Consider the following 15,624-nt stretch of genomic DNA (forward strand, 5'->3'; position numbering starts at 1 on the left):
TGTAGACCAATAACTTATATCTTCTGACATTGTATAAACTATACACTAGAATTGATGCCGACAGAGTTTATAGTCATTTAGAAGAAAACTCAGTTATGGCAGTAGAACAAAAGGGTAATAAAAGAAAGTTATATGGAGCAAAGGATCATTTGTTGTTAGTCATATTGAAGAACTGTAAAAAGAGGAAGAATCTAGGTATGGCATGGATAGACTACAGAAAAGCATTTGACACTATCACTCATTCATGGAAAAAAAGAGTGCTTAAAAATGTATAAGATACACCCTACACTGATAAACTACATCACAGCAACCATGAAACAGTGGCAAACTACTTTGCAGTTAAGCCACGATAAAGGACAAATTATTATTCCAGGGATAAAAACCCAAAGGGGGATATTCCAGGGTGACTCTGTCACCACTACTCTTTTGCCTTGCTGTTAACCCAATAAGCTGTCTGTTTAACAGATTAGGTCATGACTATAATTTGGCTCCCAGAAAGCAAACAAGTGTAAGGACTTCTTATCTTCTCTTTGTTGATAATTTAAAACTGTATAGCTCATCAGATGAGGAACTGAAAGCACAACTGCAAGTAATCAAAACTTTTCAAATGATGTAAGAATGTTATTTGGTCTTGATAAATGTGGAAAAGCAACCTTTAAAGCAGGAAGGCTGCAGCACCAAGAAAACATAAGTTTGGGACAAGAATGTGATATAAAAGAATCTGAGCAAGAGGGAGTATATACGAGGGAGTTTCTACAATTCAAATAGAAAACTTTGGTCCTCCAACAAAGCCTCAACTCTGGGGAATCACTATTTGCCCATGAAATAGCAAAAATATGGAACAACCTTCCCCTTGACCTCAGACTACAAAACTCCACACCCTCCTTCAAAAGCCTACTTAAAACATACCTCTTCACCAGTCATCTATGCAACTGTAATTGACTTCCTGAAGCCTTGTCCACTCACTATTTCTACATTCTATCTGTCCTGGACAACATAAACACCATCATTTTACTATACCTATCCATGTGTGAGCAATAATCTATATATAAGTGTATGTACATGTGTGTGTATATGTTATCTATACATGTATATATATTTCTGTATATGTATATGCTCTTACATGTATATTTGCTGGAATGTATATACTTAAACATTTATATACTCTTATTCAGTTGTGAAATATCTTGCAATGCTCTACCAGGTTCTTATCTACTCTCATTGTATGTTTTGTATACTTGTATTGAAAGGCAAAAGGGGAAATATCCTGTTATTGTATACCAACGACTGTAAAGTCTTCAATCTGTATACTACAACCCTGTAATGTCTCTGTTATAAATTCTTCTCTCTGTAAACTTATGGAGGTTTTCTTCCCAGGACTCCACTGAAAACGGGCACTTGTTGTCCAGTCAGACTATCCTGGCAAACAAATGTTAAATAAATAAATAAAATAAATGTTTGGGAACTGATGAAGGATCAACAATAAAACATGAACAAATGCAAATAAAACTCAGTAAGGAATATTTTAGAAGACGCAAATTAATCCTGAAAACAACGTTGACATCTAGAAACAAAGTTCAAGCCATAAACCAGTTTGCTCTTCCTCTCAACAGTTTTGGAGTGATTGATTGGCCCCAAAAGGTGTTTGATAGATTAGATGGGAAAAGAAGCATGCTTCATGCTCATCAAATGATTTATAAAAATCAGTGCATACCGAGATTGTGTATTCCCCACTCTGAAGGAGGTATGGTCCTCCTTGAAATTGATTATAAATCTGCAATCGTGGGACTGCATACATATCTGCTGACCTCACAAGACCCAAACATAGTGAAAGTTTTGAAACATGAGGAGAATAAATTTAAGATGACTTTCCTTCTTAGTCTAGCAGAAGCATATCGGCGTTAAGCGGGAATGGAAATCAAATCAGAAGTACATAAAAATTAGGCAGCAAGAATACAAGGTGAAGGATCAGATGAGAAGGCAAGAAATATGGAAAATGCATAAATACAGTTGCAAGTATAGAAAACTCATGGAACAGCCTCATGTTGATCAGGATCGAACACAAGAATGGTTAAGGAGAGGTGAATTCAAACCAAATGATAAAAGGTTAATATTGGTGGCCCAAGATAGTGGGCTTATGTACGCGTTGGTTTACAAAGTCCATTGAACATGTGGGAGAAACGGACAAATGTAGGTTTTGTAAAACAGAATTGGAAATGGTTACACACCTTGTTGCTGGTTGTGACATACTACTGGAAGAAGGACTATATACTGAAAGGCATAATAATGTGGCACGACTGTTGCACTGGGGATTGTGTAAACATAATACTGAAGTAGCTGAAAAACACTGGAAACATGGGGCACAAAGCATCATAGAAATTGAAGTCTACATCACATGGGATCATCAGATGTTATGTGATCCTATCTCGCCTACATTCTGTACTGATGGGCTCGGAGCCGATCCTCGGCTCCGACTCGGCACGCTATGCTATAGATCGAAGCCTCTTATTGGCTGAGCTATTCTCTATCCCAGGATGCACCACCACTAATCCCCCAGATCTCGTTTGCCGCTTACAAGCTAGGACGTGGTCTCGAACTTGGCTGAGCTAAGTGCTGTTTTTTCTTAAATTTTTCCTGTCAGGAAATTCTTTATTCTTTACCCAAAAGCTGTTTTAACAGCTATCGTTGTGTATCAGTGTGTTTTTGGTTAAATTTTGTGGTGAATTTGTGTGATTGAATAGGGAAAGGTTTTCCGTTTAAGTTAGAGGGGCCTTCCCCTATTCTTTAGAGAGTCTTCTTATTTTTAGAGAGGTCAAGTACCTGTTTAAGTTAGAGGGTTCTTGGCCCTCCTTTTTGGTGTTTTTTGTACTTGTAATTGTACTTGTTAATTTTGGCCTTTCGTTTTTAAAAAAAAAAAAAAAAAAAAAAAAAAAAAAGGTTTTATTGTTTAAAAATCTTTACTCAGTGACATACATAGTGTTTTTTTCTACTGATATAGTGAGTGGTTTACAGGCATTATGTGCAAAGAGCATAGACCCTCAGGATTTAAGAAGTGCACGAGATGCAACTATAAAATGTCCATCACCGATGATCACTCCTTATGCGAGTACTGTTTAGGCGCCAAACACCTACAGGAGTCTTGCAGCGTGTGTCACGCTTTTTCCTCTAGGGTCCTCCAAGAGAGGAAGAATAAATTAATCTTGAAAGAGCTGATTAAACCCTCCTTCGAGGAGGCCTTATCTTCCTCTCCAGCCAAGAAAAAGAAATCGTCGGCTCCGACCAGTCCGTCGGAACCGACCAGTAAGAAATCTAGGCAGGCTTCTCCATCGGCTCCACGGACTTCGGAGCCGAGGGCGGAACGGTCTGCCTCGATGCCTCCAGTCTCGACTCCTCTGGTTTCGGAGCCGATGGCTGGGGCTTCGAGAGGCGGGTCACCTTCATAGGCTCCACTGATTTTGGAGCCGATGAGGGTTGCCGGCTCAAACTCTTCCCCTTCGGCGCCGAAGCCCTCCTCGGCACTGAGGGAAATTGGTCGAGTCTATTCGGAGCCGGTCCCCCAGTCCTTCGGAGCCGATGGAGAAGTCGGTTCGTACCCGGTCGGTCTCCTCCCGATCTTCAAAGATGTCGGATTCGGACATCGACAGGGTGCTCCTAAGACTGTTTCAGTCTCCTGTATTCCAGAAATTAGTTTCGGCCCCAGCCCATTCGGCTTCGGAGCCGATGGCCCACCCTGTAGTTCTGTTTCCTCCTCCAACAGCCTCGGCACCGTTGGAGCCGGTGCTGGTGGAGCCGATGGAGGTTTTCGGGTCGGCCCCGACCCTTACTCCAACCCCGGCTCTCGAGTTGGAGTTCGGTACACGGACCTCCTCCATCGGCCCTGGGGGGGATGCTTCGGGACAGATGTTTTCGGTTCCGAGCCTTCCTCTCGGTGCGTCGGCTGCGGGGGTACCGTCTACTGTTGTGGCCACGGGGGTTGGACCTTCCCAGGACTCTGGTGGTCCGGCCTTCAGGGCCATGAGGAGTGCTTTGGCCAAATCTTCTTTGGCTACCTCCACGGTCTCACCAGCACCTTCCCTACACACGGAGACTGGGTCTTTGGTAGTCCCCCTGTCCATAAGCAGCGGAGCCCCGGGGCCTGAGGTCACCCCCAGTGGGGGTCCGCCCCCTCCTGGAGGTCCCTCTGAAGCTTCTTCAGAGGAACCCCCAAGGAAAAGACTGTGCAAGAGGAAGCACGTCGACTCCCCCGATGAGTCTCTCATGTCGGACACCGATCTTGATGATGCGGAGGGGTCCCCTAAGTCATCCTCAGATGATGTCTCCTTTGCAGACATCTTGGAAGCCCTCAAACAACGAGGCAGCTGGCATTCCAAACCCCCTTCCGCTGATGAGTCGGTGTTCCTCAAGGCCTTCGGGGCTCAGCCCTCCGCCTCCTGGGTGTCTCCGCCCTTTGACGAGCTCCTAGATTTGATCTGTCGGAGGGCATGGGAACATCCAGACTCTGTGGAACCGGTGCCTGCTCGCCCAAATAAGTTCTTATCAGCACCCGCAGAGAAGGAGTTTTTGACCAAAGGTGTGGCTGTAGATGCCTTGGTGGTGGCATCTGCTACCCAACAAGATGTAGCAGAGGCTTTGACGTCCGTCCATCCTCCTAATAAGGAGTCTAGGAGCATGGATCGGTACGGGAAGCGCACCCTCAGTTCAGCGGCCTTTACCTTAAGGTCCCTGAACTATTTAACGCACTTCACTAGATTTCAGAGGGATCTGATCAAGGAGCTTTCAGATACCCTCTTGGGTAACCTACCTGAGCAGCTGGCCCAGACGGTTGGCTCTCAGTTGGCTACGCTGTCATTGATATCAAACTCGTCCATGAGGCTCATTTCATATGCAGCCGAGGGGGCGAGTAGAGTGGCGGGTACGGGTGTTGCTCTACGGAGGCAAGCCTGGCTCCGCCTGTGTCATTTTGCGGAAGCCTTTAAGTCTTCCTTTGCCGACGCTCCCTTTGATGGGTCCTCTTTGTTTGGACCTAAGGTAAAGGACACATTGACCCGCTGTGAGCAAGAAGGTAAGACTTTGACTGCCATAGGGGCACGATTTTCCACTCTCTTTCGGCCTTATCCCAAGGCTAAAAGAGGAGGGAAAATGTGGTTCCATAAATCCCAGAAGTCTTATCCCTCGCAGCAGGACGATCCCCCTTCTAGAGGCAGAGGAGGGGGAAATTTTTCTGGAAGACGCCGTCCCAGAGGCGGCAGAGGCCCCCGCAACACTGGAGACCGCAAGTCCTTTCGTGGCTCTTCAGCCTTCCACAATCCCTGAAGGATTGCCCGACTATGCAGCTCCGGAGCCAGTCGGGGGTCGTTTTTCGAGGCACCTAAAAGCCTGGGAAGGTATCACTCAGGACCGATGGGTGCTTCGAATCATCGCCGGAGGTTACGCCATCCCTTTTTCTCACTCCCCACCGCCGTCCAAGAAAATCCCGGACCCGCCACCCAGTCAACGGGAAATCGCAGCCTTAGAAATCTCAAAGCTGCTTCAAAAAGGAGTCATCCAACCGGTCCCCGCAGACCAGATCGGATTAGGGACTTGCTCAAGATTCTTTTTGGTGCCAAAAAAGACCGGGGACTTGAGGCCCATTTTGGATCTCAGCATCCTAAATCGATCAGTCAAAAAGTCCAAGTTCCGAATGGTCACCTTACAATCCATTCTCCCACTGCTGGAGAAAGGTGTTTGGATGTGCTCCATAGATCTCAAGGACGCCTATTACCACATCTTGGTAGATCAGGCGTCCAGGAGACATTTGCGCTTCAGCCTGGGAGACAGTCATTTTCAGTTCTGCGCACTGCCCTTTGGTCTCACCACAGCCCCCAGGGTATTCACCAAATGTTTGGCGGTCGTGACTGCTCACCTGAGGAGTCTAGGATTCCAGGTGTTTCCGTATCTGGACGACTGGCTCCTAACTGCCACCTCCAGGCATCTACTATTGCAGAACCTACAAGCCACAATATCACTAGGCACTTCCCTTGGAATCACCTTCAATTGGCCAAAGTCTGTGTTGCTGCCATCTCAGCGTATAAGGTTCATCGGAGTAGAGATAGACTCAAACCGAATGCGGGTCTATCTTCCTACAGAAAGGATACAAACTATACAGGCTCAAGTCCGAGCCTTGCTTTTCAGATCCAAAGCTCCAGCCAGGATGGTTCTGCAGCTATTGGGCTCTATGTCGGCCATTGTTCTTCTAGTCCCTTTAGCAAGATTGCATATGAGAATTCTCCAGTGGCTTCTTTCGACACAGTGGTCCTTTCAGGATCTCCCTTTCAGTCACCTCATACGGATCACGGAAACCTGCAAACGGGACCTTCGCTGGTGGCTGGTGCCCTCCAATCTGGATCAGGGACTACCCTTTGTTCCACCTCCTCCTATGGCCACATTGACAACGGACGCCTCCCAGATGGGGTGGGGGGGGGCATTCCCTGGGCAGGTCAGTCCAAGGCAAATGGCATTCAGAAGAGAGTCTCCTTCATATCAACATTTTAGAAATGAGGGCGGTGTTTCTGTCTCTACAAGCCCTCCACGATTACCTCCCTCAGGGCGTAATTGCCGTTCACTCCGACAACATGCCAGTAGTCTGGTATCTGAACAAACAGGGAGGGACCAAATCCTACCCTCTTTGCAGAGAGGCCGTGAGAGTTTGGGAATGGGCAGTGGTGACCAGAAGTTTTCTGGTAGCAACTCATATCCCTGACAAATCCAACGTGATAGCCGACAGACTAAGCAGGACCATCCTCTCTCATCACGAGTGGTCTCTGAACGATGCAGTGACAACTCAGATCTTCAGCAGATGGGGAACTCCTTGTTGCGACCTTTTCGCAACCCCGCTGAACGCGAAGTGCAGAAAGTTCTTCTCTCTCACTCCAGCTCCGGGCGAGAGTCCTATGGACGCATTAGCCCATCCTTGGCCCACCGGCTTGCTATACGCCTTCCCTCCAGTTCCCCTCCTTCCCAGAGTGATCCAAAAGGCGTCTCACTTGGGGAGCAGAATAATTTTAGTTGCCCCTTACTGGCCTCGTCAGGTATGGTTCCCCTATCTTCGGAAATATGCACTGGATGGTCCATGGTTCCTGGATCAGATCCCGGACCTATTGATTCATCAGTCGGGACAACTCCATCAGTCCCTTCACGCTTTGAAGTTAACAGCTTGGCTCCTCCTCTTCTGACTATAGTCAGGAATCATACCCTAGACCCGGAAGTCATACATATCTTATCCTCGGCCCACAAGTCTGCCACTAAGAAATTATATACTAGCAAATGGAAGAGATTTGCTATTTGGGCTCAACTCCGAGGTCTGGATCCCATCAGGTCTGGATCCCATCTCTGTTCCGGTATCGGAAGTCCTGAAATTTCTGACTTCCCTATTCAATCAAGGTTCTTCAGTCTCTACCATCAAGGTCCAATTGGCAGCTATTTCCAATTTCCATGAATCTATAAACCCATCTTTAATGAGCAACAGATTGTGTAAAACCTTCATGAAAGGTGCTGTGCTTTTACGACCTCCGATTTCTCATCCTGCTCCTCCGTGGGATCTCGATGTGGTGTTACGTGCCTTAACCTCCTCCCCCTTCGAACCGGCAGCAACATGTGATTTGAAATTTCTTTCTTGGAAAACTGCCTTTCTGGTCGCGATTACTTCTGCCAGAAGAGTTTCAGAGCTTCAAGCTCTATCTGTAAAACCACCGTACCTGGTTTTTCACAAAGCTAGAGTATCCCTCAGGCCTGATCCATCTTTTGTCCCTAAAGTTTGTTCCAGTTTTTGCCTGCAACAGTCATTAGAACTTCCAGTTTTCTTTCCAAAGTACTCAAACAAAGCAGAATACATCTTCCACACATTGGATGTTCATAGGCAATTGCGTTTTTATTTAGACAGGACCCAACAAACACGGAAAACGGATCAATTGTTTGTGTCCTTTTCGGATAATAAATTGGGCAAAGCCGTCACAAAGGTCACTATTGCCAAATGGATCAGGGACTGTATTAGTCAGGCTTATTCCTCTTCTAATAAAGAGCTTACAACCTCTATCAAAGCTCAATCTACAAGAGCTATGGCTACTTCAATAGCATTCCATTCTAAGCTTGCCATTAGTGACATTTGTGCTGCGGCTACGTGGTCTTCCCCGCACACTTTCATTTCCCACTACAAATTGGATGTGGCATCTCGGGGGCGAGCTTCATTTGGTTCCACAGTGCTCAGGAGTGTTTTCCAGTGAGCCACCCAGGAATTAGGTGCTAGGGACGCTGTCCCATCAGTACAGAATGTAGGCGAGATAGGATCACATAACATCTTTTAGTTATGTACTTACCATAACTTTAGATGTTTGGGATCCATCTCGCCACATTCCTAATAACCCACCCTCCTTCCCCTGCCTTGGAGATCAGAAGAGATCGGACGGTCCGAATTCTATTGTTTCATCTTGAAACATCTGGCAATGTTATATAAACAGTTATGTGTGTGTGCATGAATGCGGACAAACAAGATCTGGGGGATTAGTGGTGGTGCATCCTGGGATAGAGAATAGCTCAGCCAATAAGAGGCTTCGCTCTATAGCATAGCGTGCCGAGTCGGAGCCGAGGATCGGCTCCGAGCCCATCAGTACAGAATGTAGGCGAGATGGATCCCAAACATCTAAAGTTATGGTAAGTACATAACTAAAAGTTATCAACCGTTCAAAAGATAGATGATAAAAAAAATAGTGGTCCATGAAAAGAAGGCAAAAGTAGCATTGATCATTGAAATTGCTACACCCAGTGACAGCAGTGTCTTGTGTACAGAGAGACACAAAGTCATAAAATATCAAGATTTGCAGGCAGAAATTAGAGCAATATGGAAGAAGGATACCCAGACAGTTCCAGTAGTAGTAGTAGAAGAAACGGGTCTTACCTAAATACGATTGTAGAGTCTTTTTTATATGTTACAGATACATGTAACTCCATACAAATTGCAGAAGGAGGCATTACTGGGCATATTGCAGGTGCTGTGAAGGGCACTTCTGGCTGACATCAAAGACTGAAACAATACTAATTTCTTTGATTACTTTGACTAAGGAATGGGGTCCATTCCCGTCATGGTATCAGAAACCCTAAAGAGTTGGAGAAATTAAGAAGAGTGCAGAGGATATTTCCAGAGGTTATATAATTCCCTTTTCCTTTCTACCTCCATCTGTATGCAAGTCTTCTGATGTTCCACCCAGCCAGAGGAAAGCTGCAGCGCTAGAAATATAAAAGCTGCTAGAGAAGAGTAATCCAAGAGGTCCCACCAGACCAGATAGAATCTGGAAATTACTCAAGATTCTTTTTAATGCCAAAGAAAATGGGACTGGAGACCGATTTTGAATCTCAGCAACTTGAACAAATCAGTTTGGTATACAAAGTTTTGGATGATCATGGTTCGGTCCATTCTGCCGATCTTTTGCAAGGATGACTGTATGTGCTCGATAGACCTTCAGGATGTGTACCATCACATAAAAATGAACAGGCATTCCAGAAGGTATCTACTCTTCGTTACCAGCTCAGACCACTGCCCTTTGGTCTCCCTGTAACCCCAGGGTGTTCACCAAATGTATGGCAGTGGTAGCAGCCCACTTCAGATTGCAAAGATTCAGAGTGTTTCTGTACCTGGACGACTGGCTCATTACTGTCCTGACCAGGCATCTACTAATAAGAGCATGAGATCAGGTACTTCAGACTTGCTCCCATCTGGGGATTACTATAAATTACAAGAAGTCTCAGAACTGTCTAAAACATTGGAATTCATAGGAGCAATTTTCAGTGAGAGCTTCTCTTCCCCCCTCGAGGGTACAATCCATCAGATTCCAGGTCGAAAAAATAATTCACAGTACTACACTCTGAGCCTGATTGGTTCTACAGGCCCTGGGATCAGTGTTGGCGGCTATAGTTTTAGTTCCTTTAGCAAGGTTTCACATGAAAATTCTTCAGTGGATGTTAGTGATGCAATGGTCTATTCTTTATCAACACATATCAGACCAAATAAGGGTCATTCAGACATGCAAGAGATCCCTTTGGTGGTGGATTCAAACAGATCAAGTTCTCCAAGGCCGTCCTTTCATTCTCCCTCAGCCCAAGGCCACAGTGACCACAGACGCATCTCAGATTGGGTAGGGCAATTCTTGCGGAAAGCGGTCCAAGGCACTTTGGTCCCCCGAAGAGGCCAATATGCATGTCAATGTCCCAGGAAAGAGAGCAGTGCTCTCAGCATTGCAGGCCTTCCAAGACTCTCTCCCTTTCAGGACAGTTGCAGTCCAGACAGACAGTATGTTAGTAGTTTGGTATATCCAGCAATCAAGGAGGAACCAGGTCTTATGCCATGTGTCGAGAAGCCCTCAGTGTGTGGTAATGGGCGAGCTCATCAAACCAGTTTCTGATGTCAACACACATTCCGGGGAAGTCCAGCGTGATAGCAGACAAATTGAACTACCTCATAAGTGGTCTCTCAACATGAAGGTGGCAGAAATGATTTTTCGCCTATGAAGCTAACCTTGCTGCTATCTGTTTGCATCTCCCCTAAACAAGTGCAGCAGCTTCTTTGCCCTAATCCTCTCACCGGCGAATCACTGAGAGATGCTGTACTACATGATTGCCCCCCCCCCAGTCTCTTCTATGCATAGCCTTCAACTCCCTTAACCCCCATATTTCTCAGAATGCTTTCTGGGTGAAGAGCAAAGTCATCCTCCATGCACCTTACTGGCCTTGACACATTTGGTTCCTTTTTCTTTTGGCCTCTTCTAATTTACCCACCTTGGTGTCAGGATCTGATTCAAGATCTGTCTTTCCTGATAGGCATGATTCGTCTGGTTTTCTCAAGCCAAGACAATATCCGTCATTTACTTTCATCTTCCCATAAAGCTTCTGCAAGAAAACTTTACAGAAGTAAATGGAAAAGGTTTGTGTTTTGGGCACTTTAGAAACATATTGACCCATTTTCAGACCGTGTACAAAGTGTTCTTGAGATTTTTGTCTACAGTTTTCCATGAAGGAGCTAGCTCTTCAAACATTAGACTTCAATTTGCAGCCGTCTCTAACTTTCATATTGGATTTGAGAACTCCGTCCTGGCTTCATCTAAACTTTGTAAGGCCTTCTTGAGAGGTACCCTTATTTTGAGACCGTCTTATAAAGATCCAACTCACCCACAGGACTTCAGTATGGTATTGGATGCCTTAATTCATTCAGGTCTTAATTCATTGGCATTTGAACCAGCAGCAAAATGTGATCTTAAGTTTCTGACCTGGAAGACTATCACCTCTGCTAGAAGAATTTCAGAACTTCAGGCATTGTCTTCTAAACCTCCCTACTTCATTTTTCATAGGGGAAGAGTGCAGTTAAGAACCAAGCCTTCTTTCCTTCCTAAGGTGGTGTCAGAATCTAACATCAGCCAGTTTTCTTTCCTAAATTTGCCAGCAAAGGTAAATATATGTTGCACTTATTGGATGTTCACAGCCAGTTATGTTTTTACTTGCATAGAACAAAAAAAGTTAGATAAATGGGTCAATTATTTGTCTCCTTTTCAGATTGTAAATTGGGTAAATCAGTTGCAAAGGTAGCTTTAGCTAGATGGCTGATGGATTGTATATTATTTGTCTACAGTAAGTTTGTTCTGTCCTTACCAAAACTTTTAAGAGCCCATTCAGCTAAGTCCATTGCTACTTCAATGTTTCTATGTAGGGCTTCCATGGATGCCATATGTGTGGCTGCAACTTGGGCCAAACCTCATACCTTCAATGCTCATTACAGACTGGCTCTGGTCTTGAGAGAAGAGCAGCCTTTGGCAAAACTGTGCTCAAGAATATCCTTTCTTAGAGTTCACCAAGGATTTTGGGTAGCTGGGGACTCTTTCCCAGCTGTTGAGGAATGAATGAAAATTGACAACATCAGATAAAGAAGTTGTGTACTCACTGTAATGTTCTATCTGTGTTGTTAATTTTCTTTCTTCCTCAACTCCCTCCCCATCAACCCCAACATTTTTTCACAGTTGATTTCTGGAAGAATGAGAGTTTATAAGGACACCACTGTCCTTCATGTTGAGCTCCAGATATGGCTTCCTCTGCCAGGAATATATTAGTACTTCCTACTTTGTCATTCGGCAAACAAGATCTGAGGTATGTTAGGGGTTGGTGCATTATGGGTAAGGGTGGAGCTCAATGAGTTTTTTGGCGGCCATGAGCTAAATTAATGGCTGAGTCTGATCAGAGAGTTGGATGTGAACCCAACTGTTGAGAAAGAATGAAAATGGACAGCACAGATGAATGTTATGGTGGGTACATAACTTCTTGTTTTTTTTTTTTTTTTTTTTTTTTTGTAAGATGTCAGTAGTGGTTCTGCTTTCTTTTGTAAAATGGCCAAAAGCAATTAGCAGAAGCTTTTTCACAGAATGGATTTATTCACACACAATAGGCGTTATTTGATGCATGCTAACCTTAAGCTCTTCACTTGACTGCTTGGATGATAGAATTTTTGTACATTTTAGCAACCTTTTTTTCTGAGGATGTGCATGAGGAGGCAAAGAAGCCTGCTACTAGAAAATCATGTATGGGTAAGTGGAAAAGATTTTTTAGTCAGTGCAAAGACAAGAACTGGGATCCTTTTAAAGATCTGGCTCTTTTTGGTTCTACAGTGTTTTGTAAGAGCTATTATAATCTTTTGTCAACATTCACCTCTCTGCCATCTCTGTTTGTCTGCCCTTAGATCCCTCCCTTTCTTCCCCTACCTCAAACAAAACAGTTTTTGAAAGTGGTTTTACATACCTCCCCACCTAGAAGGCAGGTATCTCCTTCTTAGGATCTTCATTTTTTTATTAGAAACACTTAAGCAGGTTCGAAAAAGAAAGTTTATGAGGCAGCTTCCAAGTTTTTATCTTGGAAAACAGTGTTGCTCATTTCTTTGACTTCTGCAAGAAGAGTTTGAGTTCATTACTCTTGTGGTGAATAATCACAATCTCCTTTTTCACAAAGATAGGGTAACTTTGAAAACAAACCTTTCCTTTTATGCCTAAGAGCTTTTCAAAGTTTACACTGAGTCAGGTAATTCATGTTTCTGTGTTTTCTCCCAGAGAGCCTAAACATAAGCGAAAAAAGAATATTTGAAGTAGTTTACTTCATTTGGTCTTCAACCTGTGGGAATTTCAAGCCCTACCCTTTGGTCTCACCACAGCCCCCAGGGTGTTCACCAAAGTGATGGTGGTGGTAGCGGCTCACCTGAGGCTTCAGGGGATTCAGGTCTATCCGTACCTAGATGATTGGCTCCTCACTGCTCCCACCAGGCGTCTACTCTCCCAAACCAGGGATTATTTCCTGATTCTTGCCCTGCATTTGAGGATCACAGTCAGTGCATCCAAATCACTCCTAGATCCTGTACAGGTGCTAGACTACATTGGCGTCAGGATAGATACTCTACAGTGCAAAATCTTCCTGACCTCAGAGAGAGTACATAACATGAGGATGCATGTCTCCCTTATCTACCACTCTCATCTCCCAGTGTCTGAGTCTGTGTTGATGGCCTTAGGCTCGATGGTGGCGACCATAACTCTTCTCCCGTGTGCCTGGTTACACATGAGAATTCTTCAGTGGACTCTAGCTGTACAATGGTCCCTGTTGAAACTGCCATTGGCATATCCAATTTAACTCAGTCGAGTCTGTCGGTCGTCCTTCATATAGTGGATGTGTTCTCCAGACATTTTGGAGGGACGACCCTTTGTTCCAGCCCCGGCCCAAGCCACAGTGACCACTGACACCTCCCAACTCTGATGGGGGGGCATTGTTCGGGCAGGACAGTCCAAGGCCTGTGGTCCCCTGTAGAGACCAGCTTGCACATAAATGTCCTAGAGATGAGAGCGGTCCTTCTAGCATTGCTTCTAGCCCTTCATGCCTTTCTCTCTCTGGGAATGATTGCAGTTCAGACAACGTGTCAGTTGTCTGGTATATCAACAAACAAGGAGGGACCAGATCTTGCCCCCTTGTTGCGAGGCCATGAGAGTGTGGGAATGGGCGATCTCCACTGGTCGCTTTCTCATTGCAATGCACATTCCGGGACGGTCCAACATCCTAGCAGACAGGCTAAGTCGGACTATTCTGATGCCTTACGAGTGGTCTCTGAATCTTTCAGTAGTGGAACAGATCTTCCACAAGTGGGGTCAACCTTGCTGCGATCTCCTCGCATCTCCTTCCAATGTGAAGTGCAGGGAGTTTTTCGCTCTGAACCCCCTGCTGGGGGAGTCCCCCAGAGATGCTGTAGTTCATGCTTGGCCTCCCAGTCTTCTGTATTCTTACCCGCCAGTACCTCTCATTCCGAAGTTTCTACAGAAAGCTCGTCGACTGGGAAGCAAAGTGATCCTCATTGCCCCGTTTTGGCCTTGTCATGTATGGTTTCCCTTCCTTTGGTCTCACCTTCTGGCTCCGCCTTGGATCCTGGATGCCATTCAGGATCTGATTTCACACCCTTTAGGGGGGGTCAGTCCGAATCTGGACAGTTTGAAGCTCACAGCTTAGCTGCTCCAGTTCCCGTGATTGCTAGGACTCCTGGACTGTCCTCCTCAGTTAGATCTATTTTGGTAGCTGCTCATAACTTTTCCACCAGGAAGGTTTATCACAGCAAGTGGAAATGTTTTTCCTTTTGGGCCTCTCAAAGGAGTTTAGACCCCTTCACGGCTCCTATTTCTGCCATTCTTGATTTTCTAGCTGATATATTTGTACATGGAGCTAGTTCTTCTTCGGTCAAGGTTCAGTTGGCTGCCATTTCTCATTTTCATATGGGCAAGAATTCGGCTCTTTAGCCTCCTCCAGACTGTGTAAAGCCTTAGTTAAAGGCACCTTTTTGTTATGCCCCCCCGGTCAAGGATCCGGTCCCCCCTTGGGACCTTACTGTGGTTCTTCAAGCTTTGGTCGCTCCACCTTTCGAACCTACTGCAACAGTAGATCTGAAATATTTATCTTGGAAAACAGCTTTTCTGGCGGCTGTTACCTTTGCCTAAAGGGTTTCAGAACTGCAGGCCTTGTCCATCAAAGTTCCCCATATGATTTTGCATAAAGATAGGGTTTCCCCTTAGGACAAGTCCAGCCTTTCTTCCTAAGGTGGCTTCACCAGTCAATAACAATCAGACCATCAATTTGCCTGTGTTCTTTCCTAATTATACTAACAAGATGGAATACAAACTCCACTTGCTGGATGTTCATAGACAGTTATGATTCTATTTACACAGGACAAAAAATTTCCGTAAATCTGATCAATTGTTTGTATCCTTCTATAAACCCTATTTGGGGAAACCTATCTCCAAGGTCACTATTGCTAGATGGATTTTTTCATGTATCCTTCAGGTCTATAAGACAGAGGCATGTCTCCTCCAGGTCAGAGAGCTCATTCCACTAGATCGATGGCTACGTCTGCGGCTTTTTGGTCTAGAGTATCTTTGGATGATATTTGTTCTGCAGCTACTTGGTCCTCATCTCATACATTTATTTCTCATTACAAATTGGATCTGACTTCCAGAAGGAGAGCATCCTTTGGTTCTGCGCTGCTCCGGAATATTCCATGAGGACCTGCCAGGACTTTGTCTTACAGGTTGAAGA

General features: G+C 45.1%; 1 protein-coding gene across 1 annotated transcript in view; it reads left to right on the forward strand.

The window, feature by feature from the left end:
* The window catches only part of KDSR (3-ketodihydrosphingosine reductase), a 1,199,410-nt gene that overhangs the window by 91,008 nt on the left and 1,092,778 nt on the right, over positions 1-15,624 (forward strand). The window lies entirely within an intron of this gene.

The sequence above is a fragment of the Protopterus annectens genome, chromosome 3.part0, assembly GCF_019279795.1.
Source record: "Protopterus annectens isolate FY-2018-M chromosome 3.part0, PAN1.0, whole genome shotgun sequence".
NCBI lineage: Eukaryota > Metazoa > Chordata > Ceratodontiformes > Protopteridae > Protopterus > Protopterus annectens.